Below are 12713 nucleotides of genomic sequence, written 5' to 3'. Positions count from 1 at the left end.
ATACATCTGATAAGGGGTTCATTTCTAAAATATGTAAAGAATTTATACTACTCAACACCAAAAAGACAAACAACTCAATTAAAAATTGTGCAAAGGATCTGAATAGATAATTCTCCAATAGATATATGAAAAATGCTCAATGTCACTGTTACTAATAATCAGGAAAATGCAAATTAAAACTAATGAGATATTACCTCACATCTGTCAGAGTGGTTATCATCAATGAATCAGCAAACAAAAGTGCTGGAGAGGATGTGGAGAAAAGGGGGCCCTTGTGCATTATTGGTGGGAATGCAGACTAGTGCAGCCACTGTGGAAAACAGTATGGAGTTATCTCAAAAAATTAAAAGTGGAACTACCTGTTGAACCTCAAAAGGAAGCTGTTGGTGTAGGGTGGGTGAGTGGGAAGAGATCAACCAAAGAACTTGTATGCATATATGCATATCCCATGGACACAGACTATAAGGTGGTGAAGGCCTGGGACGGGGTCATAGGTGGGCTAGAAAGGTCAATGGGGGTAAAAAGGGGACATATGTAATACTTACAACAATAAAGGTTTTTTAAAAATTAAAAATAAAAGTGGAACTATCTGTGACCTCGCAATTTCACTTTTGGGAATTTATCCAAAGAAACTCAGAACACTGATTCAAAAGAATGTGTGCACCCCTATGTTCATTGCAGCATTATTTACAACTAGAAGCCTGGTGCATGAAATTCGTGCACGGTGGGGGAGGTCCCTCAGCCTGGCCTGCACCCTCTCCAATCCAGGACCCCTTGGGGGATGTCCGGGATCGGGCCTAAACCGGCAGTCAGACATCCCTCTCGCAATCCGGGACTGCTGGTTCCTAACTGCACACCTGCTTGCCTGCCTAATCACCCCTAACTCCTCTGCCTGCCTGCCTGATTGCCCCTTACTGCTTCCCCCTGCTGGCCTGATCGCCCCTAACTGCTCTCCCCTGTCAGCCTGATTGCGCCTAACCACCTCTGCCTTGGCCCCCACCACCATGGCTTTGTCTGGAAGGAAGGAAGGACGACAGGAAGATGTCTGATTGACCCAGTCTAATAAGTATATTATCCTTTTATTAGTATAGATAGCCAAGATTTGGAAGCAGTGCAAGTGTCCATCAGTAGATGAGTGGATAAAAAAGCTGTGGTATATTTGCACAGTGGATTACTACTCAGTTGTAAAAAAAAGAGGGAACTTTTACCTTTTGCAACAGCATGGATGGACCTGGAGATTATTATGCTAAATTGAAATAAGCCAGTCAGAGAAAGACAAATACCATGTGATCTCACTTATATGTGGAATCTAGTGAACAAAAAGAACCGAGGAACAGAATAGAAACAGAGGCATGGATACATGGAAGAGACTGACAGCTGTCAGAGGAGAGGGATCTTGGGGAGTCTGGATGAAAGAAGGTGAAGGCATTAAGCAAAAATTACACACACACACACACACACACACACACACACACACACACACAAATAGAAACAGACAACAGTGTGGTGATAGCCAGAGGGAAAGTGGGAGTAGGTTGGGGGTGGGGAGGGAGGTGGAGTGGGCAAAATTGAGGGAAAATAGGAACAGAAAGATATTTTTGCTTGGGATGATTGGTGCCCAATGCAGTGTGGAGATGATGTTTTGTTGAGTTGTACACTTGAAACCTGTCTGATTTTGTGAACTCATGTCACCCCAATAAATTCAATGAAAAATTTGTTTTAAATTGCATGCTGTTCTGAATAGTGTTATGAAATCTTGTGCTGTCCAGCTCCATCCCATCTGGGACATGAATCATCCCTTTGTCCAGAGTATCCAGGCTGCATATGCTACCTGCCCTTCGTCACTTAACTAGCTGTCTAGGTTATCAGACCTACTTTCACAGTATCACAATGCTTGCTTTCAAATAACCCTTCATTTACTTAATAATGGCCCCAAATCGATCACAAGAGTAGTGGTACTGGCAATTCAGATATGCCAAAAAGAAGCTATAAAGTGTATGTATGTATAGAACAATATATAATTTACATAGGGTTTGCATTTCAGGCATCCACTAGGGTATTGAAAAGTACCCCCATGGATAAGGAGGTACTACTGTATTCTTAGTAATGTTGGAGAGTCAGCGATACTTCAGAGAGTATCATAGGTCTTCATCATCTAAGTAGACCTTTGAGACCACATAGATTGTGACTTGATTTGTCTCACAATAAATAAGTTCAAAATGACTAATGGATTCTGACAACCAGATGTGTGACTGAGTCATGTTTGCAAATTCCTTGATTCAAACCCTTCGGTGTATATTTAGCATTTAACATTTAAACATTTAGACGACAGGATTGTTTGTCTAAGTATTGTAATTCATGGTGCCTGTCAGATGGGTCCATGGATGCATGTGCATGTCTGGGTGAGCAGAGCTAGATTAGGGAATGGCAGCTTGCAGGGCACCATTGCATGCTGGTGGAATATTATAGGTATAAAAGCGAAACATGGCACATGGTAACTCAGGTGTCAACATGTAACATTTAGGCAATTGGCAAGAAAACATTAATTCCAGCACCATCATGGGGTGAAAACCAGGTAACAATAAGAATTGTTGCCATTGTTTAACTATCTCTACTAAATATTTTCATAAAAATAACAAAAAATTGTTGACATTGCTGAACTATCTCTTGAATATCTTGCACCATGTTATGCAAGCCTTACCACCATCTGAGTTTAGAATCATCTGAATTTGGTAATTTTATACCTAGTAGTATTTTAAATAGGTCTCTTTATTGGAAATGAGCGATTTTAAATTTACAACTTATTAGTGTGCTTCACAAGAATTTGCCTGGTTTGAGAAAACTGAACTGAAAAAAAGGAGCATGGAAAAGTGGGAAATGTTTTGTTAACATAAAAGTAAATTAACAAACAAAAGAACTTTGAAATTTATTTTGTGACTTTGTTATATCTGTATCAGTTACCTCTGCCCTCATGAGCATGAGTAACTAATACTATCCAGTAATGACAGGCCAAAAAACTGTGCAATGAAAGAGGTTGAAGCAAGTGCTATTGATGTGTTTTTTCAGTAAGTGAACTAACTCTGTTAACTAACCATAAAGAAATACACAATTTTCTTAATAGAAAACAAATTTTACCCAACTCTATTTAATAAATGTTGAGTAAATACTTCAAAAATAGCAGTTTGATTGGGTACCAAACCTTTAGCTGTTCTGGGACACCCCTATGATTCAATCTCAATTTGGCAGAACATGCATGAGTGTGTGTGTGTGTGTGTGTGTGTGTGTGTGTGTGTGTGAGAGAGAGAGAGAGAGAGAGAGAGAGAGAGAGAGAGAGAGAGATGCGAGTAAAAGCTAGAATCCATTTATCACCTGCAAAATTTTGCACAAACATTATGTAAATGCCAAGAGCACTTTGACTTTATAATATCCCATTGGAGAAATATCTGGACTCTGTCCTGATGGCCAGGGCAGATGGTTGATATCACGTGCTAAGTGCTAAGAATGGGCACTATGCAATTCCCAGCATTTGGAATGCTGCCACCTAAATTTGAAATAGGTCAGAGTAAAATGCTGGAATTTTCATATGCTTATGAAAGAAAGGGTGCAGAATTTTAAAACTGGGGGAATCATGGGAAGTTATTTTCTGAGAGAACAACCCTATGAGTAAAGATATGTTTAGAACAAGACACTGATTTATCTGGCTCTTGCCTGGATGAGCAGGAGATGGAAATAGTTCTTACAGAAATGAAGTGCCTGAGAGTATATTGGTGTAGTGTTTTTCATGCAGTGGTCATTTTTAACATGTGTGCTGATTCATCTTACATTAGTTTTTATGCCATAATAATGTAATAGTTATCACTATTAGTTATCACTAATTCTTATAATGTAATTACACTATATATGCTAGCTTTAATAAGAGCCTATAAGGAGATTAAAGTAAAAGGATCGCATGACATGCTTTATGTTATAAATAAGAGAAGAACTTTTAAAATTACATTGTGAAGTTACATGGGGAGAAATAATCAGATACTACATGTGTCATACTTTAAAATTGTTTTGCCTTTTAGCTATAAACCACAGACTTACAGCTCTTGTCATCCTTATGTGGGAGAAAGCAGCATCAGAATGCCTTGAGACGGCTTCTAGAAAGCTTGATTTGCATATCCGTGATAACATAACTCAGACCCAGAATTGTACACTGTAACTGAAATATAAATAATTTATAAAAATATAAATAAAGTGAAAGTGGCTATTTTATTAAATTAGAGCCACTGGGTTGAGAAAATTTATGAAAATAATAAGGAACTTTTAAGCTCCCAAACTATTCTGCCACAAGTGAGTTATTACAAACATAAGTGTGTTATTACAAACATAAGTGTCTTATGCAGGGTGAAAGAATAAAGAAAACTTGACCCACAGATATGCACATACAAAAAGTGATGGTTTGTGATTTGTTGGTTTGCTGTCCACAAAGAGGAGCAATATGAGTCCGCGGAGCTGGGCAAAGTGTCAGATCAGAGATTGCCTGAGGGGTGAGGAACGAGCCACTCTGTGACAGCACTGGGCCAGGCATTTCACGCACTTGTAATATGAGAGGAAGGAAGAGCGTGATGAACAGCAGAGTAATTTGCAGAGATTAGAAGGGGTGGTATGATCGGTGTGGAACCTCAGGTGATGAAAGGGCGGTGGGTTGCTGATGTCAGAGAGGAGGCAGCTCTGAAGACTCCGAAGGCTGCCCAGCAGGGGAAGGCTACCACTGTGCGCAGTGGTTACTAAAGGCAGGTTTGTGCTCATTTAGAAGCACATTTGTCATACAGAAGATCTATGGGTCATATGTGGCATGGGAAGAACAGGAATAGACCAGAAAACAAACTGACAACAGGGTTGCTTATATCTGTCTCTCTGTCCATCTGCCTGCCCATCCATCTATCTGTCCATCTATCCAATTCAAGAAGGCAGAAAGAAAGTTCTTGGTTAATTCCTGTGATCAGTAGCTCTTGGCTCCTATGTCACATTCATTTCTAACTACAGCTATGCCTGTTGTTGTGGCCAGGACAGCAGCTCACATTCATACGATGACCCTGAAATCACCAAGGAAAAGTTGTATAATATTCAGTGTATTCTTTCTGAGAAGGTAAATTCAGGTAAAACACATATTTGAGAAAGATTTCCACCTCTCCATTAGATTGATGATTCCTTGAGGGAGGAGATCATCTCTTACTCATCTTTATAGTTTTGGTGTCTAGCACAATGTTTTCTACATAGTAGGTAAAATATTTGTGACAGTGAACAGAACAGAACATTTAAGTGTGGGCAAAAATCATGTTGTTTAGAATCCAATGTTCCTATTATCAGGAAACATCCCAGAAAACATCCATTGCCCTACCTATATCCCTACCCATTTTCAACCCTTACAATCAGATAATGTTTTTATGCATTTAATTAAGGGTTCATTTACTAAAGCATCTTTCATAACAAAGGGGATAAGTTTCTAATATGCTTTTAGGGACATTTAACAGAGGAAGGTATTGTAAAGGTGCAGTCACATGGAGGGATTGTTCTCTACCATGTGCATCACCTGTGCCAGACAGAAGCTCCCCCACTCCTGCTTTTCTGAGATGATTCTAAGCTCGGAGACGTGGGTGCTGCTCGCCTTAGCCTCATGGAGTACCCTAACCTCAAGGTGGGACTTGCCAGATTAAAGTCAGGGATGAGGACTATAGACATTCCATAAGATATCTTGAACTGAGGCTTGGCCAGGGAATCCTTATATCTACCCAGGCCTAACACATCCCTGAAGGGACCAAGAGAATTAGCATCATGTGATAAAAAGAAAAATAGGTTCTAAGTCTGTGGCCTGTGATTCCAGTGATCATATTTGTCCTAACTGGTGAGCTGTAACCTCCTTGAGCTTTGGTGTTCATAATTATAAGTGTTATAATAGTTGCCTTACAGACATATAGGTCAGATCATAAGAAATGATTTGTCTGATGTGGTGGTGGTGGGGGGGTTTGAAAGCACTATACACACATTAGCCCAGGGTTCTCTCTGTGGCCAGACCAACTTTTGGTAGCTTTGCTGAAAGGATGTGTTATCTTACTACCACGGATGATGGTTTAAAATAAGGAAAATTATAAGTAATTTTTTACTAATAAGGTATGCAGTTACAAATGAGTTATTTAAGGTACTAGAGGCCTGGTGCACAAATTCCTGCACGGCCAGCCCAGCTGGGGTCCAGCCAGCCCGGCTGGGGGGAGGGGCCACAGGCAGTTGTCCATCAAACTCCCAGTAGAACTCCCAGTCAAGGGGACAATTTGCATATTAGCCTTTTATTATATACGATATTAGTAACTCCAATGAAAGGAAATTAGAAAGTGTTGTTTATGAAGAATGAACCTTGTTGCACAATAAATACAAACTATATACTCTTGGCCCAATTAATCCAACACTTTGACTCTAGTACTCTCATATCTTCATCAAAGACTCTTTCACATTCTCAGCAGAATTATGACCGCCTCCACAGTTCTCAGCAAGCTCACTAAAACTCTAGTATTTTCTCTTCAATCTAGTGAAGATCCTATTAACACTTTTAAGTGGTCAGCAATGTTCTCTCTCTGATAGAAACATTTTACCTACCACAGAGAATAGCATTTAACCTTTACAGATCCTTGTCAGCTTGGTGTTTCCTTTAGAGCTTTTGTAGAAAAATGTATTATATTTATGCTCTAGGAGGATTTTATTTTATTTCTAAAACTTTTGTTAAACTGCTCCTTGAATCCTAAATAGTGCATTTTAAAGGAGCTCAAAACTTTCCCTACATTTTTATACGTAACACACTATATCACCTATAGTTTACTATTTACTTTAACAAGTTACAATAACAATAAACCCCAGCTGTGCCATGCTTTCTGAAATTTACCAGTTGCCTTTTGTTCAGTTGGAGGTATTTCCTGAGACTAGGGTTCACTGGAAATCTCTGCATCTTCTGCTCATGACCCAGCTAGTGGAGAGGAGTCCCTATATGAACAGATGAAGTAGTCTCAGGAAATGCCAGGCTTTCTAAACCCCAGAAGTTATTTATGGAAGATCTGAAAATAGAGGGTTGGAGTTTTGCTACTTTTTCAGTCTGAGTATAGGAGATACAGTAAAATTTTAATTCATTCAATAAATACAGGTGGGGCAAAAGTAGGTTTACAGTTTTGAGTACAGAAAATATAGTTTATTCTTGTATTATTAATCATTGTATTACTTTCCATACAAACAACTGTAAGCCTACTTTTGGCCCATCCTATATTTAGTTTCTACAAATTTTCAGGCATTATAGGTCTTGTGGAAAGGCATTGAGCAAACTAGACAAAGACTTTACCTTCATGAAGCATATTTTCTTGGTGGGGAGGGGTGATATATTTTTAGGAGGAGATTATACTAGTAATTTGCCTCTCAGTGGAAAAAGGCCTACCATTTAGCATTTGTTGACCTGATTTCAGGCTACCAATGCAATGGCAATGAATGGGAGTTAGGGAAAGAGGTGCATAATCAACAATCTGGAGTTGAGGAGAGCTAGGAGAGGTAGCCGATAAGCAAAATAAATAGGTAGAATGCGTAATATGCCAGATAATTCTGTGTGCTCTAGAAGATAATAAAGCAGGGAGGGAATGTTAGAGGAGGGTTGCAATCATAAATATGATGATCAGGGAAAGCCTTGCTTGGATGGTAACATTTGGGTAAAAACTCAGGAGTGAGGTAGCAAGCATGCAGATACCTAGGAAGGAAGTTCCAGGCGAAGGGAATAGCAAGTACAAGATTGTGAAGTGAGAAGGTAGAAGGTACATTTAAAGGAAAACAACAAAGCCAACATGGCCAGGGAAGAATGAGCAAGACAGTGAGCTGTAGGAGAAGTGGTAAGGGCTGTGTTGTATGGAGCCCTCCAGGCCATGGAAGGACTTGCCTTTTTCTCTGAGTGACATGGAAAACAATGAAAAGTCTTAAAAAGAAGAGTGATATGGTCTGACTCAACAAGACCTATGTGGCTTCTGTAATGAGAATAGAATAAATGGAGAAAGGGCTAGAAACTTGGAGATTAATTAGGAGCTGATATAAATCCAGGTGAGACATGGTTATCATTTGGACTACTGTGGTCAGATATGATCATATTCTGGGTTTATTTTGTACTAGAGGCAACATGATTTGCTGACAGTTTGGATGTATAGTGTGTGACAGGAAGAGATGTGTCAAAGATGACACCTAGGGCTTTTGGTTTAGAAGTCAGTTAGACCTGAGATTTTGTTTTTGTTTTGAGGTCAGACTTAGATTCTGTGGCTAATCTGTCTCTCACTAGCTCTTTGTTTCTCTTTGGGCTGACCTGTAGCCTTGCCTTTGGACAATAAGGTCCATGAAGGTAGGAACATGCTTTAACACTTTATATCATTACTAGAGGTCTGGTGCACAAAATTTGTGCACTGGGGATGGTGTCCCTCAGCCCAGCCTGCACCCTCTCCAATCTGGGAACCCTTGAGGGATGTCCGACTGCCTGTTTAGGCCTGATCCCACAGGGATCGGCAGTCGGACATCCCTCTCACAATCCAGGACTGCTGGCTCCTAACCGCTTGCCTGCCTGCCTGCCTGATTGCCCCTAACCGCTTCTCCCTGACAGCCTGACCACCCCCTAACCACTCCCCTGCCAGCCTGATTCATGCTTAACTGCTCCCCTGCCAGCCCGATCACCCCCAGTTGCCCTCCCCTGCTGGCCTGGTCACCCATAACTGCCCTCCCCTGCTTGCCTGATCATCCACAACTACCCTCCCCTGCCGGCCATCTTGTGGTGGCCATCTTTGACCACATGGGGGAGGCCATCATGTGTGAGGGCATGAGGGTCAATTTGTATATTACCTCTTTATTATATAGAGTATTCCTGGTAGCCAGCACATAGTAAGAACCTAGTAAATATTTGTTGAGTAAATGTTGTTGGACCTTTCTCCATAGTTTATTTTCCACAATTGTGAGATCTAAATAATAACACCAACTTTCATTAAGACTAAATGAAAAATGATGTATCAAAGTGCAATAAACAGAAAATATTAATATATTGAAGCTATAATTATTATTATTCATATTTTATGTCATTTAGAATGGGATGAAGTGGGAGGGACCACCTTGTGAACATTCAGAATGGAGGCTTCTTCATAGTAAAAATAATGGTGGCTAATATTCACAGTTCTCATTAAGACTCTTTCATTAAGAAGCATCTCTTGAGTAACTCAAAAGTAGAAACCTTCCATGTCTTAAATCCATAAAATTCAAACTACTTTAAATGTATCACTGTAAATTGAAAACATTTTTAGTATCCATAGTACTAATATAGGACAGAAGCCAGAGAAACATCCCCTGGGAACTCACTTTCTACACATAAATATTACTTACTATGATGATTGGTGTTTTAAAATGATTCTACTCAGCTTTTGGAATAAAAATGAAAGGACTGTAGAGGTGTTAAAAGTACATGAGCTAGTTACAGAATATACATTCTTCTCAAGTGCACATGGGACATTTTCAAAGATAGATCACATATTGGGACACAAGCAAAGTCTCTTCAAATTCAAGAAGATAGAAATCATATCAAGCATCTTCTCAGATCACAGTGGCATAAAACTGGAAATCAACTACAATAAAAACAATGGAAAAAAAAATAAAACCCTAAATAGCATGCTGTTAAACAATGATTGGGTTAACAAAGAGATCAAAGAAGAAATAAAAAGCTTCTTGGAAACAAATGACAATGAAAACATAACAATCCAAAATCTATGGGACACAATGAAAGCAGTCCCGAGAGGGAAGCTCATAGTTCTACAAGCCTACCTCAGAAAACAACAACAACAAAAACAAAAACAAAAACAAAAACAAAACACAAACAAACAAAAAGAAACAAGAAAAAAAGGTAATAAATTATCGAACCCTGCAACTTAAAGAGTTAGAAAGAGAGCAACAAGAAAAGCCCACAGTATCCAGAAGAAAGGAGATAATAAAGATCAGAGCAGAAATAAACAACATAGAGACCAAAAGAAACAATACAAAAGATCAATAAAACCAAGAATTGGTTCTTTGGAAGGATAAACAAGATTGATGAACCTCTAGCCAGGCTTACCAAGAAACAAAGAGAGAGGACCCACATAAACAAAATCAGAAATGAAAGAGGTGAAGTAACAACCGACCCCACAGAAATACAAAGGATTATTAAAAAATACTATGAACAACTCTACTCCAACAAACTGGACAACTTAGAGGAAATGGACATATTCTTAGAAAAACAAAAAGCTTCCAAATCTCAATCAGGAAGAATTAAAAAAAATCATGAATAGGCCGATAACTACTGATGAAATTAAAGTAGTAATCAAAAATCTTCCAGCCAACAAAAGCCTTGGTCCAGACTGCTTCACAGGGGAGTTCTACCAAACATTCAAAAAAGAACTAAAACCTATCCTCCTCAGACTATTCCAAAAAATTCAAGAGGAAGACACAGCTCTTTCTATGAAGCCAGCATTGCCCTAATTCCAAAACCAGATGACATGATATTATACATAGAAAACCCTAAAAACTCCATCAAAAAATGACTAAATAAGTGAATTCAGCAATATAGCAGGATACAAAATTAACACCCAAACATCTATGGCTTTTTTATACACCAATAATGAACTCACAGAAAAAAATTTTTTAAAAATCCCTTTTACCATTGCAACAAAAAAATTAAGATACCTTGGAATAAACTTAGCTAAGGAGGTAAAAGAACTCGGGAAACTACAGGATGTTGAAAAAGAGATAGAGGAAGACATAAACAAATGGAAGAATATACCATGCTCATGGATTGGTAGAATCAACATCATTAAAATATCCATAGTACCCAAAGCAATTCATAGACTCAATGCAATCCCCATTAAAATACCAAGGGCATATTTCACAGACCTAGAACAAACTCTCCAAAAATTCATATGGAGTTAAAAAAGACTCCGAATAGCCACAGTAATCCTGAGAAAGAAGAACAAAGTTGGAGGGATCACAATACTAGATATCAAGCTGTATTACAAAGTCACTGTTCTCAAAACTGCCTGGTACTGGCAGGAGAACAGACATATAGAACAATGGAACAGAACAGAGAACCCAGAAATCAACCTAAACCATTATGCTTAATTAATATTTGACAAAGGATGCAAGAGCATACAATGGAGTCAAGACAGTTTTTTCAGTAAATGGTGCTGGGAAATTTGGTCAGATACATGCAAAAAAATGAAACTAGTTCACCAACTTACACCATACACAAAAATAAACTCAAAAGGGATAAAGGACTTAAACATAAGATGGGAAACCATTAAAATCTTAGAAGACTCCATAGGCAGCAATATATCAGACATATGTCAAAGGAATATCTTTACCAATACAGCTTACAGGGCAATGGAAACTAAGGAGAAAATAAACAAATGGGACTACATTAAAGTAGAAAGCTTCTGCACAGCAAAAGAAACCATCAACAAAACAACAAGGAAGCCCACTGCATGGGAGAACATATTTGTCAATGTTATCTCTGATAAGGGTTTAATCTCCAAAATTTATAGGGAACTCATACAACGTAACAAAAGGAAGATAAACAATCCAATCAAAAATGGGCAAAGAACCTAAATAGACCCCTTTTGAAAGAGGACATACAGAAGTCCAAGAGACATATGAAAACATGCTCAAAGTCACTAATCATCTGAGAGATGCAAATCAAAACAAAATGAGGTTCCATCTCACACCTGTCAGAATGGCTATCATCAACAAATCAACAAACGACAAGTGCTGGTGAGGATGTGGAGAAAAAGGAACCCTCTTGCACTGCTGGTGGGAATGCAGACTGGTGCAGCCACTGTGGAAAACAGTATGGAGTTTCCTCAAAAACTAAAAATGGAACTCCCATTCGGCCCAGTGATCCCACTTCTAGGAATATATCTCAAGAAATCATAAACACCAATCAGAAAGGACATATGCACCCTATGTTCATAGCACCACAATTTACAATAGCTAAAATTTGGGAACAGCCTAAGTGTCCATCAGCAGATGAGTGGATTAAAAAACAGTGGTACATTTACACAATGGAATACTACACTGCTATAAAAAAAGAAGGAACTTTTACCTTTAGTATAGATGGACCCGGAGAGCATTATGCTAAGCGAAGTAAGTCAGTAGGAGAAAGATAAGTATCACATATAATCTCACTCATATGTGAGATAAAGAACAACATAAATTGATGAACAAAAATAGTTCCAGAGACAAAGAAACACCGAAAAGACCATTCAACATCAGAGGGAAGGCAGGGAAAGGTTGGGGGTGGGGGTAAGAGATCAACCAAAGGACTGGTATGCATGCATATTAGCATAACCAATAGACACAGACACTGGGGAAGTGGGGGCTTGTCCTGGGGGGTGGGAGTGGCCGGGGAGGGGTCAAACAGGAAAAAGGAGACATATGTCATACTTTAAACAAACAAACAAACAAAAATAGAGATGAGCTGAGCAGAGACTGAACTTTTTGAGAGACAGTATGCTTGAGTTGTCATAGTAGACAGAAGCTGCCAAATACATCCTCCCCCCACCCAGATGTTTAATGTCTATAATAACATGCCCTAAATGGTGACAGAGCCAGATGTTAATGTATAATGTCATTTTCTTTTTCTTTAACAGTTTAGA

The 12713-nt window shown here is 38.9% G+C and overlaps 1 protein-coding gene across 4 annotated transcripts in view; it reads left to right on the top strand.

Moving 5' to 3' along the window:
* The window catches only part of ENOX1 (ecto-NOX disulfide-thiol exchanger 1), a 598797-nt gene that overhangs the window by 177752 nt on the left and 408332 nt on the right, over window positions 1-12713 (top strand). The gene's annotated exons all lie outside the window — the stretch shown is intronic.

Source organism: Plecotus auritus, assembly GCF_963455305.1.
Source record: "Plecotus auritus genome assembly, chromosome: 3".
Classification (NCBI taxonomy): Eukaryota; Metazoa; Chordata; class Mammalia; order Chiroptera; family Vespertilionidae; genus Plecotus; species Plecotus auritus.
Note: the sequence above shows the minus strand (reverse complement) of the source record. Positions and strands in the feature narration are given on the sequence as shown.